Source organism: Akebia trifoliata, chromosome 14 (assembly GCF_017979445.1).
Source record: "Akebia trifoliata isolate Shusen 1 chromosome 14, ASM1797944v1, whole genome shotgun sequence".
NCBI lineage: Eukaryota > Viridiplantae > Streptophyta > Magnoliopsida > Ranunculales > Lardizabalaceae > Akebia > Akebia trifoliata.
Window position 1 is genome coordinate 13639347 of NC_141388.1, and position 8695 is coordinate 13648041.

General features: G+C 32.3%; 1 pseudogene; it reads right to left on the reverse strand.

Annotated features, from left to right (window-relative positions):
- Positions 1–218: 218 nt before the first annotated feature.
- Positions 219–2452, reverse strand: LOC147386375 (putative L-type lectin-domain containing receptor kinase VI.1 pseudogene; annotated as a pseudogene).
- Positions 2453–8695: the final 6243 nt, after the last annotated feature.

The window sequence follows — 8695 nt, forward strand, 5'->3', positions numbered from 1 at the left end:
CTTAACAACTGTGTAGGAGGAAAGACATGAGAAACTACCTCATTTCAATAATGGATTTGAGGTGTTTATCAATTCCTACCTAAGACGACTCTGGACAAAATTGAATAGAGAAAATATTCATTTAGCAACTCCAAATACCTGTATCATAGGTTAGATTATTTCTAGGATTTGACACCTGTAATTGTTGAATGGATTGATCATCACATTATACACCTTGATCACCATTATAATAGAATTTTCTTGGAATTGAGAGAATAATTACATTAAGCGTTATAAAATGAAAATATTTTTCCCCCTCCACAAAATATAAATACAATTACTTACATAAGAATGAGAAGTTCTAGTTATCTGCCAACTTCCAAGTAATTAGAAGAGATCGAACCAATGGACCACTTATGCGAATGCCTGGTCGTATCCTGTGCACTCACATCTTGAAATCTCGATTCAACATGAATATATGCATCGAAGGAGGAATTAATAGAAGGAAGTGAATCGTCACCATTGAAATACCTTGTCACCTGTCGCATTGAAGGCCTGGATTCTGGTTTGAACTGACAGCAAAGAAGTCCCAACTTCAATACCATCTCCATCTCTTCGACCACGTAAGATGACATGAGTTTTGGATCTACTGCATCCAGAATCTGACCCATTCGGTGACAATCACAGACCCACTCAAGCAAAGTTGTGTACCACGAAGTTGGACCAAGGGATCCTCTTCCACATGCCACTACTAGTAGTAGTGTACCATAGGCAAACACATCAGTACTAGTGGTGGCCCTCCCTGTGCGAGCTAATTCTGGTGCTATGTATCCTAATGTGCCTACAACGTGGGTGGTTTTTGGATTCTCTCCATGATCATACAACCTTGCAAGACCAAAATCGCCTAGCCTCCCATTCATGTCAGCGTCTAGTAAGACATTGCTAGCCTTGACGTCACGATGAATTACTACCTGGTCCCAGTCTTCATGCAGATACAATAGCCCCAATGCAATTCCTTTGAGGATCTTGAATCGTTGCTCCCAACTCAGTACCAAGTTTCCTTGTTGATTGAAGAGTACACTATCGAGACTACCATTTGGAACAAAATCGTACACAAGGAGGAGTTCCTCCTTTCTCTTACACCATCCTAGAAGACGAACCAAATTCTTGTGTCTTAACCTTCCCAAGCTTTCGATCTCTGCCACAAATTCTCTCACTCCTTGTATAGAATTATGTGAAATTTTCTTCACCGCAATTTGTTCTCCCGTTTTAGGTAACACACCCTTGTACACAACACCGAATCCCCCAATCCCAATTACCTCGCTTGCTTTGAAACAATTTGTAGCAACATAGAGGTCCTTGTATCGGAAACGATGAGGGCAATCCAATTCCCAATCCTCTAGAGTCTCGCCTTGCCTCCTCTTTTTCAGTCGATGATAGACAACAAAGATCACTGTTGCCAAGAAGAGAAAGCTCACAATGATTATTACGAGGACAATTTTTTTTGTGAATTTTGACGAAATTCCTGATGGGAGTGAAGGAAGAAGAGAAAGATCAAGTGGAATTGCTTCTCCATTCATTCGGAAACTCCATCCTAAGATGTAATGGGAGCTAGAGAGCTTCGCGGTAGAGGAAGAGAAGCCTACGTACATGGATTTCACTAGGTAAATGGACAGGTTTACTGGGTGGGACAATAGGGGTATAATTGGCTTAGGTACATTTATAGGGGATATAGTTACATTCACAATTTCTTGAATCCCATCATAGTCTATCCATACCTGAATTGGATTCCCACTCTCTAAGTCTATGTCTACCCATTTATTACTATTATCATAATACGAAGGTGTCTTCTTTACAAGGGAGTCTATGCTGTTGAGGTTAATGCCTACATGTTTTTTTTCCATGCCCTCTATCTCTTCTACTGCATTAACTGTGTCGAATTCAACTGCAAAGACATGATTCGAAATTTTACCATTGTTTGATGAGTTAAAGAGTCCAAGATAATGGCTAGGCGAGTCCCCGGGAAGTTGCTTCGATGGTGATATAGTGAAAGCAAATCCATGACCACCCCCCGTCTTTGGGTCTGTGGGGACAATTGCGAAAACAAAAGATGTGCTGAAGGAACAAATTTTTGGAGGAGAGGAACTATTGTTGATGAACATATTGAATGGGGAGGAGTAGAAGGCATGGCCAACGATGAAGTTAGATTGGTTGGTTAGTTGAAGTAATCCATCAGGTGTGATTGTGGATCCATCTAGACTAAAGTGTTCATCTCCATTGATGAACCCATTGAAGGTGAAATTATTTGATTGAGAAATTATAAAGTTGGGAAGCAAGTAGAGAAGAAGCAAAGCAAGGGGGAGGATAGCAGTGGCCATGGAATTATTTTGGGAATTACTCTAAGGTTGGAGGTTGTTTATTAGAATTTTTCAGTTTATAAGATCAAGCTGAGTCCATCCAATGATTTGCAAAGTCATACAAATTAGAACAGTTCACACCGAAATTGGCGTGTGGACTTTGGAATCGAGAGTAAATATTAAGAACTTTGAACTTGGACTTTTTCAACCTACCGTAAGTTTCTTGATTATTTTTTCCGCTGATTCACAAATTTTGTATTTTTTTTTATTGCCATTTTTTTTTTAATTATTTGCAAATGTGTTCTTAAATAATTTATATTTCTTGCTAGTTTCCTTTTCACAATAGAAAGATATACATTATTTGATGATGACTTCTGCAGCAAACTGACTTTCCACGTTTTTTACAATTGATTCCGAAATTTTGCATTTTTTTATTGCCATTTTATAATAATTTCCAAATGCCTTCTTACATAATTTATATTTCTTACTAGTCTCCTTCTCACCATAGAATAGATATACATGATTTGGGGAGAATTTCTTTTTAAAATAAGACTTAATTAATATAATATTTTTAATAAAAATAATTTCTTTTTAAATTACAAAAGAACCCTTGAACAGTAATTCAATTAGGGGCATTTTTGACAAATTACAGAAAAGCAAAAATTGCCTATTGTAAAGTAATTTTTCAAAATGATTGAAAAACTATATTTCAAGTATAGTTTTTAATAACGAAACTCAGAAAAAAAATTCATTATATATTATAATATTTTAGTATTATATTTTAATATTTAATATTATATGTAGTTACTGTTATAAGAGTAAATTAAAAAAATAATTTTAATAAAAGAAACAAAACTTCAAAATTACTAAAAACAAATTAAGTGCCAAATGTGATAATCCATTTGGATCATGGCACTTAGGAAGATATCAAATATTACTAAGAAAGTAAACCGATCTTGATTTCAAAATATATACAATTATAACAATAACAATATATAATATTAAATACTAAAATATTATAATATTTAACATATATTCTTTTTTTTTTTTTGAGTTTTTTTTTGAAAACTACACTTGAATTGTCGTTTTTGAAGTCATTTTAAAAAACTACACTTGATCTGTAGATTTTTAGTCATTTTGAAAAATATCACTTGAATGGCCATTCAAGATTCTTTTTTTGTAATTTTAAAGAATTTATTACTTATATAAATAAATAAATAATTGAATTAGATTTTTTTTTTTAAATAAAAAAAATTCCCCTTATTTGATTGATGACTTGTGCTGCAAATGGACCTTCTAGGTTTATTTTTAACATGCAAGTTGACACTCTTTTCAGTCCATTAATCTTTGAAGATTAGGTCTTTTAGGAAGACAATGTATTGTCCTATATGGGCTAGAAATTTTAGAATATGTTGATTTTTTATGAGGATGATCTCGTCATCATAGACATCATCCTCACAAAAAATCAGCCCATTCCAAAACTTCTAAAGTTGTTTACAAGTTGAAGAATCATGGACCATCAATTTTATCATTTGTAATTTTTCCAAAACATCGCATATACTTTTCACTTTTCAATTAATGGTCATAATAAATTCTTGCAAATTATTCTTATTTAATCTCTTGTGGAATTATTTTAATTTTTATATGACTATTCTTACAGGTACAGATTCATCAAGAACAACAAAAAGGGAGACAAGTGAGCAAGATACGATACACAAGAAATATCCTCCCTTGTGTTATACCCAAAAAAAAAAAAATCTAGTGAATGAATTTGAAAACCAAAAAAAATTTATAAAAAAAAAAAAAAAAAGGTCAAAAGCAAAAAAAAAAAAATAAATTAACAAAAATAGTTTTCTTGGTTTAATGTAGGGACACGCAACTCAAGGAGAAGAAAAGATGTCTCAAAAAAGCATTTCAAAACACACAAACAAAGGGATGTCAAATAATAAAAATACAATAGAATAAAAAAAAAAAAAGAGAAATTCTTGAAGATGAATCCAACATCATCTTGCCCACCAAGGATATGGTGTAGTGGTAAGAGCTTGAGGTCTCTTAAGGGAGGCTTGCGTTCAAACCTAAGCCACCTTTTCAAAAAAGTAAAATTTCTTTTTTTCGAACAAATTCTGTTCACTTAAAATCTATTTGTAGACGTTCGATCATTGAAAAAAATTCCTAGATCAAACCCAGTTTAAAAAGTTTATTCAACTTTAAATGCAAAGTCTATTTTTACTAAAGTGAATGCAAATTGAAATTATCACATTCAAATCATTTCTTTTATCAAATAGTTTCAAGAGCCTACATCGTACCACGAAACTTATTCTTTTCAAAAGTTTTGAGAGCCATACATCGTACCAAGAAGCCTAAAAATTAGGTTTAATCTCTGTCAAACTTTGAACATGAGAAGACTGACTCTTTGCTTTAATAGATTCAATCTGAGTTCATTAAAGTAAAATGCGAACAACCAAGTATGCTCGAGCTCGATTAAGCAAAAAAAGAGTTCAAGTTTACGTCTTTGTGATTTGCTGCACACAACTATTACAAAAAAGGATAGAGACACCCCCTTTTTGCCTAAGTCGAGCCCGAGAGTATTAAAAACCTTTCAAAAATAGGTTTGGCCTAAGAAATATTTTTAAAAAATTTCAAATCCAACTTTCGAGAAGTCAGATGGCCCAAAGGTCATTTTCAAAGAACATTTTGAGCCTAGCCGAATCTTACCTTCGGTCAAACCATATTTTATCCTAGAATAACCTCACCCTATGTCAAAGGCAAATTTTGGTATTTTTGAACCTTAGGTTCTGGTAGGTCTAATTTTTGGTGATTTTTTACTTAGGTAGTGTTTGTTTGCACTATTTTTTAGCGCTTATTGCTGAAAAAAAATTAAATTCAGCACTTTTTGTTAAAATAGTGCGTTTGTTTACTTTATATTTTCAGCTCTTATTGCTGAAAATAAGTGAAAAAAATTCAGCACTATTTTGATGCTGAAAAAAAAATGCTGAAGCGGTAAGCACTTCGTTTATTTTGACACGAACAAGTATGCCCTTCGTTTTTTTGAGCACAGACAAGTATGCCCTTATACTTAAAAAGATAGTACCTTTTATATCCCATGGATAAGTATATAAGCACCCCACAAATTAATAAGCCCACACCATGGCTAAATTATTTTGTCTTAGATGGGTTAAAATTTTTTGAATGAGTTGATTTTGGTGAGGATGATCTCCTCATTAGTATATAAGCACCTCACAAATTAATAAACCCACACCATGGCTAAATTATTTTGTCTTATATGGGTTAAAATTTTTGGAATAAGTTCATTTTTGATGAGGATGATCTCTACAATGAGGAGATCATCCTCACCAAAAATTAGTCCATCCTAAAACTTCTAACCCTATCAAAACAAGTTCAATAACCGCAAATCATCCTTTTTTTTTTTTTTTTTTGAAAATTATTTTTGACGGGTTAGAAGTTTCAAAATGGATTGATTTTTAGACCATATAGACCATCCTCACTAAAACTTTGCTCACTCCAAAAACTTTAAAACAAAAAATATTGGTTGTGGTGTGAGTTGTCTTTATTAATTCATAGGGTACTTTTATAATTATACATCCTTCATTTTCATCGAAAATTATTCATCCAAAATTAAGTTCTTTCAATATTAATTTCAAATTTTGGTGATTTGTATGACATTATTATTTTTAATTTAAAATTTTTCGACTTTTACAAATAGAAATTATTATTTATAAATTGAAGATTTGAGTATTATTTATTATTTAAAAATGAATTGTATTTTAATTTTATAAGAAATAATATATTTTATTGTGTTTAATAAGAAATAGGGATTTGAAACATGCAAAGAATGTATAATATGATTGTAAGGATAACAAAGACAATTTATCAGTTTCAGCAATGTGTAACAAACATGATTTAGCATCTAAACAAACAACTTTTTCAGTACTTAAATTCAGCGCTTATAAGTTTCAGTGCCTAATGCTATTCAGCACTTATTTTTTTCAATTTAACAAACAACACCTTAGTCAAGCCTTAAGTTCAGTCAAATCTGTTAGACAATTTAAATCTCATGTGTGCACAAATTTTATTAGGGAAAATGCTTTCCTAACCCCCTTTCATAGTAGTTTTTCCCTCAAGAAATCTTTTATTTTTACTCTTTTACCTCTCTTTAACTTTTCCATAAATTCTACCACTCTGGTTTTCTCGTAATTTTTGAAATCTTCTAACAAAGACTTTATCTTACTTGGTTCATACTTAAGGATAATTACCTCCCTAACCCAAGTTTGTTAGGACTCATTCCCACTTTTACCCATTTAATATTCTTCAAAATTCAAAGAGTTTTCATGGCATTTACTGTAAATTGATTATCTTCCAAAACCTATGACTACTTTGTCATCCCTAGAAAATTCTCTAGAATTTGTACCAATTGACCCTTTAATCCCTAGTTTGTTAGAGATTCTCTTAAGGAAAGTAACTAAAGAGTCAAAAAATCAATCAAATAATTACATGCCATTTGACTTGATTCCCTTATAATTGACTCAAAACCAAAGTCTTAAGATCATTCTACCCCTCCCAAGGAATTCTCTAGAAACTATGGCCTTTTACAATTCTATCATCTTGATCATCATGATTGGGGAGATCTATAAGTGAGTGTAAACCATCAAAGCCAATGAGAAAAGAGGTAATTTAAAAAAAATTTAGAGGTTTATTGAAAATATTGAGAACTCTAAGATTTAAGGCAAGTTCATCACCAAGGGTCCCCAAAAATCCTATAAAGATGACCTTCATCTAAAGTAAAAGGAAGAGAAAGAGCTCAAGTGATCCAAAATTTTGTCCAAGTCTCATCTCAAAGTCTTCTAGCCTACCAAAACTTTATCCAAATCTTTTCTCAAACACTGAAGAAGTTTTAACCAAGAAGAAAAAAAAAAAAAGAAACCAAGGTGAGGTTTAGTTGTGATTTTTCAATTTTTCCTATGTAATCCCACTTTTAAACCCCCCTCATCTATACATTCCCCCTCTTACATTTAAGCAAGTTTATGTTTAAGCTTTCTTTATTTTTTTAGCAATGCAGATTTTAGTCTCTTTTAGCTAGAGGCTTGGAGGTAGAGAATAAAATCTTTTAGAGGTAATTTCCTCTTATAAACCTTCAATAAACTCTCAAGAGCATTAGAGTTGGTTCTTGTTTATTTACTTTCTTGCAAGCTTTAAATTCCTAGATTAGATGTTGTTTTACTTTTCTTACAAATTTTTAATTTCTAGATTAGATTGTGTTTTTACTTTTCTTGCAAATTTAAATTCCTAGAATAGAGATTTTCTTATTTTCTTTCTTAATGGTTTAAAAGTTAGAAAGTACTCCCTCCTTAAAGCTAATTTTTTCTTTTTAAGTCCATTACATGCATACACTATGTGCACACACATTGTACTATTTTATCTAAAATAGCTAAGGGTCGAAGGTAATGTATTTAGATCTGTACCTAACTCCATAAACTAACAAAAAATAATCTTAAAGAGAACACATCTCATGCATAAGGTCTCTAGTCTTTTCATGGTGGTGTCAAACTCATGGACACCTCCTAAATGCTAAATCAATAAAAATATGCTTTCAAGTGAGCAGATAACCTCTAAAAAGAGCCTTGTAATCCAAGAAGGTCAAATTCATATAGATTTCTATTAAAATCTTAGGCTTACAAAAAATTCCAACAAGTACCTTGTTTTGTTTTTAGCTCGGTCATTGTCTTAAGTTGTTCATTTTTTAAAATTAGACTATAGTTAATTTTTCTTAACTTTTTTCTATATAATTTTCTTTATTTTCAAAATCCAAAAAAAGTTTTATAATCTTCACCTATGGTCATATTTTGCTAACCATCTTAAGATGGGAGTGACAAGGAGCCTAACATCTTTCTTGTCCCTCAACTGAACCTCCTTACCTTAGATTTCTAGATAAACCATTTTCCCTTATCTTTAGATATGTGAGTCACTACAAGCTAGAAAAATAGATTTTAAACCAATCTTTTATGATGTCCAATCATACTTTAATTGAATGGTGGCGACTCCTTAATCCTTGTAGATTAGTTCAAATCTCCCCAAAGGTTTTGAAGCCTACGTATCTACAGGCATCTTAAAGCACCCTACTAATCCTCGATCACATGCATTTCCCCCCCTCCCCCTCCCCCTCCCCCTCCTACTAGGTAATTTTTGGGATAAATCCCTGAGGGTTGGCCTTTACGTTGTGTTTGGATTGAGAGCAATGGAGATGAGATAATAAATGAGTTTCTATTCATTTCTCCTGTTTGGATTATTAAGTGGAGAGAGAAGAGAACAGAATTGGAGAGAAGATAAGAGAAAAAAATGTG